We start from the raw sequence: 13,627 nt of genomic DNA, 5'->3' as shown, positions 1-13,627 counted from the left end.
TGGATGGTTCTCAAATGTTGCTTTGCTTTCCTGAGAATGTTTGTCAACTGAACCACCCTCCCTTCATTATCCAAAACTTCCTGGTCTGCTCCAAATTTGAACTGCTTCCCAAGTTTGTTTCTATTGTTACCAAATTCCTTGCTTTTTCTGCTGTTGTCTTTGAATTTCAAACCGATTATAAAGCTTTACTTTTCTTCAAATTACTTGCCACAGAGGCTTCTCAAACTTTGTTGAACCTTCTGGGCTGGCTTCATCAAGGCTATGATTTATTTATTTTTAAACCCAAGCTCCCACAATTTAACTTTGACAAGAGTGACAATATTGAGGTTTTCTAGCACATTTCTGAATTTGACCCCAAGATTTCCTGTAGAATTTTAATTACTTTTACCTTGGTGCATGTGGTGTACAGATTTGTATTTTGCAGGCTAGTAGAAAGAATGTGAATAGGTGCAGTTTTCCTTGCAAATGATCCCTTTTCATTTTTCTAACAGTACCTCTCCTACACTCCTTAAACTGAAGTAATAACCCAGGAATTGTACAGTGAAACAAAAGCAAAATAGTGCTTTTGCTGGAAATCCAAAGTAAAAACAGAAAATGCTGGAAATACTCAACATAATAGGCAGCATCTGTGGAGACAGAAACACAATTAAAGTTTCAGGTCAACGATCTGGAATGTGCTGCCTGAAGGGGCGGTGGAAGCACATTTATAGTAACTTTCAAAAGGGAATTTCATTAACACCTGATGGAGAAATGTTGCAGGGCTACGGGGAAAGAGCAAAGGAGTAAGATTAATTGGATAGCTCTACCAACAAGATAGTGCAGGCATGATAGGTCGCATGGTCTTCTTCTGTGCTCCATCATACTAAAAACCCAAATTATGGAGATATCCTTTTCCAATGTGTGGTTAGGATGTGGACTTTTCTACCGCATAGCGGCTAATGCAAGGAGCATATATACCTTCAAAGGGAAGCTAGATAAGTACATAAGTGAGAAATGAATAAACGTTTACACATATGATAGATGATGCAGAGTGGGAGGAGGTTCATGTGGAGCACCAATACCAGCTCAAACCTGCTGGGTCAAATCACCTGTGTCTCTGCAGCAAATTCTGCTAATTAAATAAATAGCATGCCCAGTTACACTATGTACATAAAATGAGTTCCAAAATATGAAAATTGGAGTTGGTGCACAGGATAACCGGTGCAATACAAATTACAGGGCTGCAGTCTCACCTAAAAATGTTCATATTAGAAAATATAGCACTTTTAAGATGTATTTTATTTAATTGGGAAATCCTCAAAACCTTTATCTACTTTCCTGGTGAAATTAGGAAGAGGAAAAACAAAATCAATGTCACAATGAACCCAAAACATTGCACACTTATTCCATTTTATTCCTTTAAAATCTATACCAATACTTAAGAAGGGAGACAGAACAAGTTTAGAAAACTCTAGACCAATCAGCTTAGTCCTAGTAATGGGGAGATTGGAAAAACATCTGGAGCTAATATACTAAAGAGTAGTCAGCTTGGCTTTCAAAAGGGGAAGGCTTGCTTGACCAAGAGGTAACAGAAGTAGACAATGGTTAATGCAGTGGATACAATTTAACTAGATTTTCCAAAGACCTTTGATAAGGTACCACATAAGACTAATAAATAAAGTCAGAATGCCGGGTAGGGGACAAGTAGCACAATGGATATAGTTGACTTCAAGAAAGACAGCACACATGCACAGAGTATGGGTAAAGGGTAGTTATTCAGAGTCACAAAAGGTGAGAGATGGTTCCACAAGAATCAGTCTAGGGACCATTATTGTTCACAATTTTATATTAATGATTTAAACTTTGGAATCAAAATCACAAGTTCTAAACTTGAGCACGATGCCAAACTGGGAGCTTGGGTGGGGGAAAAAGAGAAGATGGTCAATAGGGAGGAGGACTACAACAAATTACAACAGGAAACCATTACAATTAGCGATAAAAATATGGTACCATATTAGTTATGAAAGAAGAATCTAAATGAGGTAGAGGAGCAAAGGGATCTGAAAGTAAAAAATACACAAATCACAGAACTAACTACACAGGTCAACAAGGCTATTATAAAAAGCAAACCAGACACTAGGTATTCTTATTCCATTTAGCCAGGCAGTGAAGGACAGAACTGGAGTCAATGTACCTTCTAAAGTTTGGTTTCAGTGTGGAGGTGATTTGTTTGTGTGTGTGGGCCTGCACTGAAACTTTCAGGTTGCAGCTGTGCAGCATAGAGGGAACACTATAATATTAATTAATTAACACTAGGTTTTATTTCAAGAGCGTTAGAATTGAAAATGTTAAAGTTGCATTGTGTTTGGTTAGACCATACCTAGATTGCAGCATACAATTCTAGTTGACACATAATAAAAAAGATAGAGACCGAAGAGCATGCAAAAACCATTTACCAGAAATGAACAGCCTGGATTTTTTTTCTCTTGAAAAAAAGGCTGAGGGGGTGATTTAATAGTTCTTGAAAATTATGAAAGATTTTGATGAGGTAAATACAGACAGAAGATTACCTCTAATTTTGAGTTATGCCCTTCCCCACAAGAGACCACGAATATAAGAAAGTCACCAAGAAATCGAATAGGGAATTCAGAAGAAGCTTCTTTATCTAAGAGTAGTGAAAATGTGGAACTTGCTACCACAGGAAATGGCTGAAGCAAATAGGCCAGGTGCATTTTTGCAGCAGCTAGATAAGCATGAGGGAGAAGAGAACAGAGGATTATGTTGATACTTAGATGAGGAAAGAAGAGAGGAGACTCCAGTGGGACATTAACATTGGTATGAGCAGGTAGGGCCGAACGGTCTGTTCCTGTGTTGTATTTCCTAAGTAATCCAGCGTAGAATCCTTCTAAAATCCGCACATCTTTGACTCTACTTAGGAACTGATTTTTCTCACACCTCTAATGTAGAAAATGGGCCAAGGTACCCAAAAGGCATTATGTAAAAAGCAAATTTTGGAGGGTAGAGCAAAACTGACACTGACAGAGACTGGGGTCCATAGACCCTGTTGAGACCAGGGCTAGTCCAATAGCAATGAAATAGATTATAAAGATGTAAATATCAGAGCCTACTGGTCAATGTCAATTCTACAACCTACATTGCCTACAAATCCTCTCGCTTGTTAAGTAAATTATAGCTTTCATTTCACAAAACTGGTCTTGGTGTACGTAGTTCCTTAAATATAATTAACACACCAGAGCAATGTAAGAAACCCAACCACTCAATGGCTATGAACAATAATATTTGGACTACAGTCCTCAAATCAAAGCCATGTTTCCCCAGAAAACACTACTACAAACAAAAATCCCTAAAGCATAAATAGAGAAATATTTCCATTCATTGTGATTTTGTTCTGCCTCAGGAATGATGTCACAGCAGACAGTGGCTGACCAGTAGTTCCTATTTGTGCTTCATGTAATTAGGCCAGAATCTTTCCTAAATGGATCCCACACTCCCCCAGGGGACTGCTTGACATGGGCAGGGGTGGGGGGTGTTAACAATGCAGTTGTGCATTATGTCTAGATGAGAAGGGCTAGGTGATCTTTTCCTATCCTTATGTCTATGGTTGTACATCAGGATTTATTTTAAATTTAATACAGGGTATTACAATAATTTTCGCAAACACAATAAATTCTATCAGCACTTCACATACTCCATTGTCAGAAAAATTGTATTGCTGTCGAACCACTCCAGTAATGTTGTTAACTTCCAGATCTGAAGTTGCTCTCATTTGTTATCTTGGCTATTAGCTGAAAGAGGAATGTGGCCAAAAGTTCTGGTGAATGGTTTTGTAACATTGTGATTCAGTAAATAGTACCTGTACATTTTATGGAATTCCAAATCAGTGAGAGAATCTCAATTACAATGACATAAAAACTAAAATTTTGCTTGTTACTGTTTAGGGAAAGGGTCTGCAATTTGCATCTTTGGAGCCGCAGCTGGTTCTTTAACACCTCATTTGTGGGCTCCCATGCTTTTCCATTTGGTTTGTAGTAACATGAAAAATACCTTTAAAAAATAAATAATTGAAGAAAAGGAAGAGCCATGTTTTTATTTTGGGGATGAAATAATCATAATGCCACATTTTACAGTTTCAAATAATTATTTTAAAAACAAAACATTGTGAACATGCAAAATAGGAGAAGTAAGCCACTCGGCCCTTCGAGCTCCCTCCACCATTCAATACGATCATGGCTGACCTGCTCGTGTTTCAAATTCCACATTCCCATCTGTCCCAATAATATTAAGATTCTTGTTAGGCAAGGGAATCAATCTACCTCTGCTTTAAAAGTAATCAATGACTCACCTCCTCCACCTTCTGAGGCAGAGTGTTCCAAAGTCGTACAATCCTCTCATGATGCTCTAAATAAACTTGTTTGAGTGGCACACCTACACCAAAATTATAGATAAACTTGTTCTTTCCGCCAAAGGCATTATGATTGTGACCATTATTGTTTCTAATATAGCCAAGACAATAAATTATTTCCAATGTGGTATTAGAAGCTTTATTTGATAAATCGAGACTCAATAGCAGGAAAAACCTTTAATTCAGTGTATCTCAAGTTTGTTTTAAAGACTACTTTATTGGCAAAATTTATAGTTTAAGAAATCAAAAAAATTATAATTGCGTTAGGTCCATTTTAATTTTGGTTTTTTTCTATTGATACATAATCTCAACATACTTTAATGATATGTAAATTATACGTTCTACCAGACACACTTGTCAATTTGCCGGTTGTTTGGTTTAAAAGTGCCGAATTTTCATCTTGCGGCTCCCAAAAGTCTTTATTTTAGATTTTTTTTAGGAAGGTGCTTCAAGTTTTAAAAAAAAAGGTTCATGATCGTTGGCTAAGGGAGTCAACTTTTTTTCTCCCTCCTTCCCTTCAGAGCTACTTTCCTACATTGAAGATTTACTTAGGTAGTTGCAGTATTCATCTTATTGCAGGGGGCAAAGAAACTATTAAATTTTCTGTCAAATGCACTACCACAGATAGTGATTAAAGCAGTCAATCTTAGTATTTACAGAATTGTTACAGCACGGGAGACCATCTGACCCATTGTATCTGCATCACTCCCCGAATGAATAATTCGCCAAGTGCCATTCCCCTGCCTTCTCAACTTAACCCTGCACATTCTCTCTTTCCAGATAACAGTCTAATTTCCTTGTGAGTGCCTCAATTGAAACTGCCTCCATCACACTCTCAGGCAGTGCATTCCAGGCATTAACCACTGCTGTGTGAAAATGTATTTCCTTAGGACACTTTTGCCAGTCATTTTAAATCTGTGCCCTCTTGTGCCAAAAAACCCCAAAACCAAGATCCTCATTCAAAAGTGGCTGTGCAATAGAATGAATAATTAAAATGGAACATGGAGTTCAGTGAATCTTCTAAAGATATCAGTGCACACTGCCTCCTTTTTTTAGTAATCATCTTTTCTTCTGCCTATGTCTTGTGTGAACAAGGAGTGGGTGTTGTGGCGGTTACATTTCGGCTGTTAAGAAAATAAACATTTATTCTCTCTTCTAATTTAAACTTGCAAGAAAGACCGTCTTGTGTCCATTCTTGAGTCACAGCACTGAAGGGGTTAAAACACCCATTCTCTAAAATACATCTTGTTGCAGTCGGTCGAGAGGTGGGAAAGGGGAAAAATTATTCCACATCTCTCCCCTGTCTGAAACAAAAGTAATTATTGGAGCTTGCAGCAAAGGCAATGTAATAATTGTGGGAGACTTTAATCTTCACATAGACTGGATCAATCAAATTGGCAAAGGTGGTCTGAAAAGTAAATTTGTAGAATGCTTTCATGATAAGTTTCCTGAATAATCATTGTGGAACCAACTAGGGACAAAGCTATTTTAGATCTAGCACTGTGTAATGATGCAGGATTAATTAGTAATCTCATTGTGAAAGATCCACTGGGAAATAGTGATCATGTTACAACTGAATTTCATAACTTTATTGGAGTATATTGTTATTTTAAAATTTAAGCAAAGCCAATTACATTGATATGAGGGGATAACTGACTTAGGTTGATTGGGTAAATAGACTAAACGGTATGGTGATTAAAAAAAAATAGGAAATATATTGAAGAAACAATCCAAAATGTTCAAAAATACATTCAAGTGAAAGGAAAATTCAAGAAGAAAGATCCATTGTGGCTTCCTAAAGTTAAGGATAGAATTAGATTAAAAGAGTCTTAGATTAGATAGAAAAAGGGATATGGGATTAGGACAACTACTTGCATGGAGTACAGACATTAACAAGGACTGATTAGGCCAAATGCCTGTTTCCACATTGTAATGTTTATTATGGCCAAGGATAGACTAGACTGTCAACTGATTCCAGCCATAATATCCATTTTGAACATTTAAAACACTACGTACACCCTCCTTTGACCCCATCATAAACATTAACAATTACATTTCATTTATCTAAAATCTTAAGTGGAAAACTATCCCAACACACAAAAAGCCCTTCATTTTAACCTTGTTCGGTCAGAATTTATAATTAATTGTTAGAGTTATGCTTCCCTCGACATGTGGACGACACTTCTGGTCTCGACTACACAGCAAGATCCAACTTCTGTCTCTGACAGAAATCTGACAGCGATTTAAAGCCACTTTGATCAGTTTACTATCCTTCCCCCCACCACCACTGCTGTGACCAAGAGACTTCAAACTTCTGCTGAGCCTGCGACTGGCCACTCAGAACCACAGAAAAAAGTTAGTGCAGAAAGAGGCCATTCAGCCCATCAAGTCTGCACCCACCATAAAAAGAGAAAAAAGCTACCTGCTCATTTTAAATCCCACTTTCCGACACCTAGTCCATAGCCTTGCAGGTTACAGCACTGCAGGTGCAGATCCAGGTACCTTTTAAATGAATTGTGAGTTTCAGTCTCAATCACTAATTTAGGCAGTGAATTCCAGATGCCCACCACCCTCTGGAAGGAAGTTTTCCTCATGTCCCCTCTAATCCTTCTACCAATCATCTTAAATCTATGCCCCTTGTAATTGACCCCTCAGCCAGGGGAAACAGATCTTTCCCTGGCCCCTCAATCTTGTACACCCCAATTAGTTCACCCCTCAGCCTCCTCTGTTCTAAGGAAAACAACCCTAGCCTATCCAATCTTTCTTCATAGCTGCAATTTACAAGCCCTGGCAACATTGTAAGTCTCTTCTGCACTCGCTCCAGGGCAATTATGTCCTTCCTTTAATGTGGTGACTAGAACTGCACACAAAATTCCAGCTGTGGCCTAACCAGCGTTTTATACAGTTCCAACATTACATCCCTACTTGTGCTCAATACCTCGTCCAATAAAGGATAGCATTCCATATGCTTTCTTTATCACCTTATCCACCTTTCCTGCCACCTTCCGGGGTCTGTGGACATACATTCCAAGGTCTCTCTCTTCCTCAATAAAATGGGAGGATATTGTTAGGGGTCATGTATTCTCTTGCTTTGTTTGCCCTCCCCAAATGCATTACCTCTCACTTCTCTGGACTGAGTTCCATTTGCCACTTTTCTGTCCACTCAACGAAACCACAGATGTCATTCTGGAGACAATAGCTTCCATCTTCACTGTTAACTGCACAGCCAATTTGTGTGTCATCTACAAATTTCCCAATCATTTAAATCCAAATCATTAATATATACGGCAACAACAAAGGCCCCAACAATGAGCCCTGTGGAACACCAATGGAAACCACTTTCCACTCGCAAAAACATCCATCGACTATTACCCTTTGTTTCCAGTCACTGAGCCAATTTTGGATCCAACTTGTCATCTTCCTCTGTATCTCATGGGATCTCACTTTTCTGACCAGTCTGCCATGTGGGACCTTGTCAAATGTCTTCTAAAATCCATGTAGACAATATCCGCTACATTACCCTCATCAATGCTCCTTGTTACTTTCTCAAAAAATTCTATTAAGTTACTTAGACATGATCTCCCCCTACAAAACCATGCTGACTATCCCTGATCAATCTGTGCCTAAGTGACAATTTATCCTGTCTCTCAATTGATTCCAATAATTTGCCCAACACCAAAGTTAGGCTGACCAGCCTACAATTTTCTGTCCTATTCCTCCTTTTTAAATATTGGTACAACGTTCACAGATCTCCAATCCTCTGTTACCTTGCCTGTATCTACTGAGGATCAGAAAATGATCCTCAGAGCATCCATCCACCCCCTGCCCCCTCCGCCCCCGGCTTTCTTTAAAAACCTGGGATATAATCCATCCGTCCCAGTGATTTATTCACCTTCAATGATGTCAGTCCCTCCAATACGTCCTCTCTCATTATACTTATTGTATCTAATATTTTGCATTCTTCCTCTTTAACTAGAATGTCTGCATCATCATTCTCCTTAGTGAAGGCATGGACAGGGTATTCATTGAGACCCCTACCCACATTTTCAGCATCAATGCACAAGATACCAATGCACATCTCTGCTGGGCCCCACCCTTTCCTTTGTTATCCTCTTGCTCTTAATGTCCTGGTTAAAGATCTTTGGGTTTTCTTCAATTTTACCTGCCAATATTTTTTTCATATCCTCTCTTTGCTTTCCTAGTTTCCTTTTTTACTTCACCCATGTACTTTCTATACTCCTCTAGGCTTTCTACGGTATTAAGCCTTTTGTGGCTGTCATAAGCTCCCTTTTTCTGCTTTATCTTACCCTGTATGCTTCTGGATAACCAAGGGGCTCTAGATCTGGCAGCACCACCCTTTTTCTTTGTGGGGACATGTCTACACAGTGCCATAGAATCTCGTTTTTGAATATCTCCCGCTGATTTGACATTGTTTTCCCTTCTAGTGGCTGTATCCAGTCCACTTTCCTGTTCCCCTCTCAGCACCCCCACCGCCTCATTGGGCTTGTTACATGCTGGCTGAAAAAGTTTTCTAATGCAGTTCAAGAATTTTGTGCCCTTCACACTGTTCATATCCCAACTGATATTAGGGTAGTTGAAGTCTCTATTACTACCCTGTTGTTTCTGTACTCAAATTTGCCTACATATTTGCTTCCCAACTCCCTTCCACAATTTGGGGGTCTTGGTACATTGGTTTTTAAACTTCAGTCTGCTCCTGGCCCAGAAAATCACTGCCTGAGCTGAAGAACAAACCTCTTCTACTTCTGGATTTCATGGTGTCCTCCAACTTCATCAACTTTCACTGACTTAGTTAACCTCCTGCATCTACATTCCTACGAAAATGCCTACATCAGTGAATCCTCTGACACTCTACCCTCAAATAGCTTCTGCGACTTCATTCACTACACCTGCCTTCGAACTCTGACAACAGCTCGATACTCTACCCTAAGTCATCATTATCCCACGATGAGACCTCTGATTTTAACCCTGGGCCCCTTCCTATTATCTCCTGTCTATTTGCTATTTCCCGTTTACTATCAGGTTTTTATGTATCCTGATTTTTCTGTGACCAGACCTATGCAAATAATCATTTGTGTGCATAGTTTGGCTGCCACTCTGGATCTGAGCCCATCAATCGATTTCCACTTTTTCTCTTCCTTGTTAACTTCTTTTCTCTTTACCCCTCCATGCCACCTTTCACTTTTCCATTCTCAGGTACTTTGCCCCCCACAATTCTCAATTCAAACTCTTCAAGTGCTCCTGTAACTTCATGCAGCCATCCTAGGCTTGAATCCTTTATAAATAATTCTACAGCTCCCCCCTGTGCCTATCTTGGCATTCTCCGAAAGATTCATTGAGACACTCAGCGCTGGCTCATCATGAGCAAAGCAACTGCCCTATTCCACACTCGTCAGCCTTCCCACTAATCTCACTTTGTCCAACTCATCCTTCCCACTGCTGACATAGTGGACTCTGCCAGCAGATCGAATGTCACCGCTCCTCTAAGTATCTCCCTCCAGAATGTTCGTTCACTTGCGAACACGACCCTTAGGTACTTAGGAAAATTGCACTTTGGAGCAGCAGTAGGTCATTCAGCCCTTCGAGCCTGCTCTGCCATTCAATAAGGTCATGGCAGATCCAATTATGATCTCAACTCCTTTCCTGTCTTGCCCCCCCCACCCCCCACAAAACCCTGGACTCCATTCTCTATCAAAAATCTATCCATCTCTGCCTTGAACAAATTCAATGATCCAAATTCCATTGCTTTCTGGGGAAGAGAATTCCACAGACTAACGACCCTCAGGAAAAAAAATTATTTCCATCTTGGGAGACCCCTCATTTTTAAACTGTGTTCCCTAGTTCTTGTCTCCTCCACAAGGGGAAACATCCTCCTGGTATCCTCCCTATCAAGTCCCCACAGAATCTTATGTTCCAATAAGATCACCTCTCATTCTTCTAAACTTCAATGAGTAGGCCCAACCAGTTCAATCTTTCCTCATAAGATAAGCCTTTCATCCCAGCTATCTGTTGAGTGAACCTTCTCTGAACTGCTTCTAATGCATTTAAATCCTTTTTCAAATTAGACCAAAACTGCACACTGTACTCCAGATGTGGTTTCACCAATGCCCAATGCAGCTGCATGAAAAATTTCCCTACTTTAATATTCCATTCCCCTTGCAATAAACATCAACATTCCATTTGCCTTCTTAATCACTTGCTGTACCTGCATATGAGCTTTTTGATTCATGTACCAGGACACCCACATCCCACTATAACAGAGTGTTCTGCAATCTTTCTCTATTTAAATATTATACTGCTTTTCTATTCTTCCTGCCAAGGTGGACAAGTTCACGTTTCCACACAGACTCCATCTGCCAATTTTTTGCCTACTCATTTAACCTATCTATATCCATTTGTCGTCTCTTTAATTCCCCTTGACAACTTACTTTCCTACCTATCTTTGAATCGTCAGCAAATTTAGCTACCCTACATTCGGTCCCCTCATCCAAGTCACTTATAAAGATTGCAAATAGTTGAGGCCACAACACTGATCCCTCTGGCACTCCACTAGTTAGTTTGCCAAACCAAAAATGGCCCATTTATCCCTACTGTTTCCTGTTAGCTAACCAATCCTCTAACCGTGCCAATATGTTACCCCTTATATCATGACCTCTTTGCGTAGCAACCTTGGTGGCACCTTATCAAATGCCTTTAAGTACACCATATCTACAGGTTCTCCTTCATCCACGTTGCATGTTACTTCCTCAAAGAACTCCAATAAATTAAACATGATTTCCCTTTCACAAAACCATGTTGACTCTGCCAGACCCCATTAAGATTTTTTTTTAAGCATCTTGTTATAACCTCCTTAATTAAGGATTCTAGCAATTTCCCCAAGACAGATGATAGGCTAATTGGCCTATAGTTTTCAGCTCTCTATTTCCCTCATTTCTTAAATGAAGGTATTACATTTGCTATTTTCCAATCTGCTGGACCCTTCCAGAATTAGGAAATTTTAGGAGATTATAACCTCTACTAAACTACAGCCATTTTTTCTCCTTGCCGTTCATGAACTTATTGTGGATAATTACATCATGGCCTCATTAGAAACCTGGCTGAGGGGGTGAAGATAGCCTTCCCCTGATATAACTGCTAAATGTTATTAGATGATTTATGTTTTAGACTGTCTCTTTAAGTCAAGGTAAAAACAAAGTAATGAACTGGGCCATGTGACCTACTACGAGTTCTACCCGACAATAAGCTGTGTGGCCTGGTTAACGTGGGGGCAACAAGAGAGACAGCAAGACTGCGGGAATGTGACTGACAAAAGCAAACATTCTCTCCTCATCCTTTGGCCTATCTGCAGCCTTCGACATGGCTGACCACACCATCCTCCTTCAACTTCTCTCTTCTGTCGTCCAGCTGAGTGGAATTGCTCTCACCTGGTTCCATTCTTAATTATATACATAGTTTCACATGCAATAGCATCTTGCCCTGCTCCTACATTATCTCCGGTGTCACTTAGGATCCATCTGTGGCCCCCTCCTAGTTGTTATCGACATGCTGCCCTTCAGCAGCATCATCCGAAAGCACAGCATTAATTTTCACATGTGATGACACCCAGTGCTATCACACCACCACCACCACCTCTCGATGACTCCACTGTTGCTAAATTACCAGACTGTTTATCTGACATCCAGTACTGGATAAAGAGATTTTCCTCCGATTAAATCTAGGGAAGACTCAAGCCATTGTTTTTGGTCCTGCTCTAAAATCCATCTCTTTCCTTAGCAACAGTCTGAGATTAAACCAGTCTGTTCTGAACACTGGTATCACAAGAGATGAGCTTCTGACCTCATAGCTGCACCATTACCAAGACTCCTTGTTTTCTCCTTCATTACATTACCCAAGTTCATCCGTCGCATCTCATCTGCTGCTGAAATCCTCATTCAAACCTTTGTTACCTCTAGACTTGACAATTCCAATGCACTCCTGCCTGGTCTATAACATTTTACCCCATGTAAGCTTGAGGTCATCCAAAGCTTTGCTGCCAGTGTCTTCACCCCTACCATGTCCCGTTCACCTATCATCTGTACTCACTGACCCACACTGGATCCTGGTTAAGTAATGTCTTGATTTTTAAGTTCTCATCCTGGTTTTCAAATCTTTCCATGGCCTTACCCCTCCCTAACTCTGCAATCTCCTCCAGTCCCATATCTCTCAAGCATATAAGCGCTTCTCTAATTCTGATCTCGAGCATACACAATTTTAATCATTCCACCACTGGTTGCCATGCCTTCACCTCCCTACGCCCTAAGCTCTAGAATTCCTTCCTGACACGTCCACACTTCTCTGCTTTCCTCCTTTCAAAACACTTCTCTTTGACCAAGCTTTTGGCTATCTGACACAATTCTTTGAGGAGGTAACGAATAGGTTAGACAAAAGAGAGCCAATGGATGTTATCTACTCGGACTTCCAGAAGGCCTTTGACAAGGTGCCGCACAGCAGGCTGCTCAGTAAGATAAGAACCCATGGTGTTAGAGGCAAGGTACTAGCATGGATAGAAGATTGGCCGTCTGGCAGGAGGCAGAGAGTGGGGATAAGGGAGTCCTTCTCAGGATGGCGGTCGGTGACTAGTGGAGTTCCGCAGGGGTCAGTGTTGGGACCTCAACTTTTCACTTTATACATTAATGATCTAGATGAAGGAACTGAGGGCATCCTGGCTAAGTTTGCAGATGATACAAAGATAGGTGGAGGGACAGGTAGTATTGAGGAGGCAGGGAGGCTGGAGAAGGATTTGGACAGGTTAGGAGAATGGGAAAAAAAGTGGCAGATGGAACACACGTGGGTAAGTGTGAGGTCATGCACTTTGGTAGGAAGAAAAGAGGCATAGACTATTTTCTAAATGGGGAGAGAATTCAGAAATCTGGATTGCAAAGGGACTTGGGAGTCCTAGTCCAGGATTCTCTTAAGGTTAACTTGCAGGTTGAGTCGGTAGTTAGGAAGGCAAATGCAATGTTGGCATTTATTTCGAGAGGACTAGGGTATAAAAGTAGGGATGTGCTGCTGAGGCTTTATAAGGCTCTGGTCAGACCACATTTAGAATATTGTAAACAATTTTGGGCCCCGAATCTCAGGAAGGATGTGCTGGCCCTGGAGAGAGTCCAGAGGATGTTCACGAGAACAATCCCAGGAACGATAGGCTTAACATATAAGGAATGTTTC

At 40.4% G+C, this 13,627-nt stretch overlaps 1 protein-coding gene across 11 annotated transcripts in view; it reads right to left on the bottom strand.

Annotated features, from left to right (window-relative positions):
• The window catches only part of LOC121280891, a 270,129-nt gene that overhangs the window by 213,233 nt on the left and 43,269 nt on the right, over positions 1-13,627 (bottom strand). The window lies entirely within an intron of this gene.

The sequence above is a fragment of the Carcharodon carcharias genome, chromosome 8, assembly GCF_017639515.1.
Source record: "Carcharodon carcharias isolate sCarCar2 chromosome 8, sCarCar2.pri, whole genome shotgun sequence".
NCBI classification, from domain to species: domain Eukaryota; kingdom Metazoa; phylum Chordata; class Chondrichthyes; order Lamniformes; family Lamnidae; genus Carcharodon; species Carcharodon carcharias.
Note: the sequence above shows the minus strand (reverse complement) of the source record. Positions and strands in the feature narration are given on the sequence as shown.